This window comes from Sinocyclocheilus rhinocerous, unplaced genomic scaffold (assembly GCF_001515625.1).
Source record: "Sinocyclocheilus rhinocerous isolate Xijiao unplaced genomic scaffold, SAMN03320098_v1.1 scaffold990, whole genome shotgun sequence".
Classification (NCBI taxonomy): domain Eukaryota; kingdom Metazoa; phylum Chordata; class Actinopteri; order Cypriniformes; family Cyprinidae; genus Sinocyclocheilus; species Sinocyclocheilus rhinocerous.
Window position 1 is genome coordinate 72504 of NW_015652301.1, and position 3015 is coordinate 75518.

The following is a 3015-nucleotide window of genomic DNA, read 5'->3' on the forward strand; positions in this document are numbered from 1 at the left end:
GAGAGCGCTGTACATTCACTCCCCCCACCTACAATTCCTGCCGGTACGAGACTCGAACCCGCAACCTTTGGGTTACGAGTCCGACTCTCTAACCATTAGGCCACGACTTCCCACATGTAGATGTACATGTCACATACATGTGACATTATTTAATCTGTCAATGCACAAATGTGACCCTGGACCACAAAACCAGTCATAAGGGTCAATTTTACATGCTTTAGAAAACAATATATTTTTAATCTATCACTGCGAGAATTTAGTTACTTCTAGAATGGTCAGAATACATTGTCATGTAATATTAATATATAAACCAACTTAAAATGACATGCATTGCCTTTTAAATACTAAGTTGCACTGTTAAAATACTTATTGAATGGTCATTATGATTATATAAAATATAGCTCATAATTTTATATTTCATCATACTGATATATATTGATATATCAACCAACTTAAAATTACATGCATTGCCTTTTTAGATACAATTTATTACTGTAGTATCTACAAAACCTTGTTGAACGGTCAGAATACACTGTGATTATACAGTGGAGATCAAAATTAGAGAACAACCTACAATTTCCTAAATTTCAAGGTCACTGATTAGTCATCCTAACAGGAGGGCAGTTTTTTTTAAAGAATATTACATAAATTAATTGCAATCTGAAGCACAGTATAAAAAAAACCTTAAATGAGATATAGTTATTTGAAAAAGAACATTTGCACAGCAAATATGAATGTATTTGTTTGCAGTTTATTATACTGAATTTTTTTTTTCAGTTTTGTATATGATTTTAAACTCAACATTTTTGTCTTCATTCCTCTTTATTATCCCCATATGAGGAACTTTGAATGACTTGAGCATTAAGACAGTGTTGTGAGCCATTAAGACAATGTTGAAGTCAACAAGAATTCTAATAGTTCCCAGCAAGAGTATGTGAGTGTTTAGTGTGCGGCGGTGAACGGGGTTGCCAGGTTTCCTCGAACTACGGTCTCTGGAGCCGCTGGTCACCTAGGAGGAGATTAAAGAGCTAGGTAATGGAACAGGTTGTTTTTTATCCATGCCAAAATAATATCAGTAAATCAGCTCAGCTCCAAAGTGCTGAGTCCAGCTGTATTCGGGTTGTGTAACGTTGACATTTGTGATGAGATCTCTTTGCTTGCATTTAATTGGATTCTAAGCAGCAGCGGTATGCAAAGAGCTCATTGTTACTTGTTAATTAATGGTGTTGTCATTAGTTGTGCATTAGTTTCCCGGTGTCATGTGGCTGGATTTTCTTCAGTAGTTTTGATTAGAGATTTTTGCGCTGGATTTTTAGACATGTGAAGCAGGTGGACTATGGGAAGAGTCATGTGCCTCCACAGTAAGCCTCTTTCACCCTCACATGCACTCTGTTTGTGTCACAGGGCAGCTGGGGAATACTGAAAGATTTCATTCACACGCTGACACACACAAGCCACCGATTCGCCAAATCGTAAAATACTCACAAATTGCCGTGAGATTGTGTTATACACATAGACTGACACATGCTGTGCTCGATTTAAACTGTTAGAACAATGCAGGAGAACTACGACACTCCAACCTCCCAACAATGCTTTGATCGCAGCAGGAAATACATTAATGGAAAGTGATTCCCGGCCAGAGGTACATGAACCCTGGCGGGTGCTTGGAAAGAATTTGATTTTTTGTGATTAAAGCTATAAAACAGAAAAATAGCAGATTAAAATAACTAGTCGGAATTAATATCATGCTTTCTTCAGTTCCTTTTAAAGGAATGAAAGCCAAAAAATCTGCATATGTGTTACTTTGGTCTGTTTTTCAGCCACATTATTTTATTAAATGACTTAACGGCAGAGTAAGTGATTTCTGGTAGCCAATGTTGATATTTGAAATCACCAAAACAAACACGCCCCTACCCCAAAAGGGTCTTGCCCCTATTTTGATAGCTCCGCCCCACATATACGTACGCAACCCAGGCAACGATTAGTTCTGTGAAACAAAGCAAAACCAATGTTACACCGTGTCTACGGACGTGAGCGGTGCGGCGCAACAAATCCCCGACAGAAAACTGCTGCCGGGTTCTATTTATGACGTGCTGACACAAATTTCAAATGGTTTTCAATGGTCATTTGATCGCGTCCAGTGTAGGCAGACTTTAGCTGTTGCAGACACGGCGTTACTCACCTACTGAGAAGAAACAAAGCAACCTCGGCGTCCGATCGCAGGCCTCCGCTCCTTGAGTTCTCTCCAGCGCTGGAAAGCTGATCCGATATTTACACGGGTCCTACTTCTTGCCTTATCGTTCCGCAGACGTTTTCCTCTTTTGTTTTTTATCCGCCATCTCTATCTTTCTGTCGCTCGGCTCGGCTAATGTCAGTCCCATGCACTGAAAGCTCTCTCCTCCACATCACGAGTAGACACGCCCCTTATTGCTGATTGGCTACAAGTTTGTTTTGCTATTCGGCCCGAATCAGTTTTCTAAAGTGTTTTTGAAAAATCACATACCCTGCCTTTAATAATCATGATAATGCTGATATGGGAACAAATTCAAAAGAAACATTTCTAGTTTTGTTTTGATTTCTCAGCCTTATTGAAAATAGAAGATTTTTGGAAATACGCTCTGGATTCTCAGTTCTCTACTCAAGGAAACCATACTTTTAAAAGCTGCAGGAGGACATACGAGACATTTTGGATATATTTGTTTAACATTTGATTAGTATTTAGGCGTTAAGGATATTTGCCTACTCGTCAGACTTTGACCTGCCATTTTCCTTTCATTCTGGCAGAAAATAAGGTTACAATGGTAATTCTGTGTAAAAGGAAACTTACATAATCTAGTAGTGTTAAAGGGGTCATAGGATGCTACATGCACTTTTACAAGTTGTTTGAACTGAAATTTGTGTTGGCAGTGTGTGTACACAACCACCCTAAAATTATAAAAATCCACCCAGTGTTTTTTTTTTAATCTGGTTAAATGTTTTCCCCTTTCTCAAATCGAGCTGATCTCAGATGCCTGT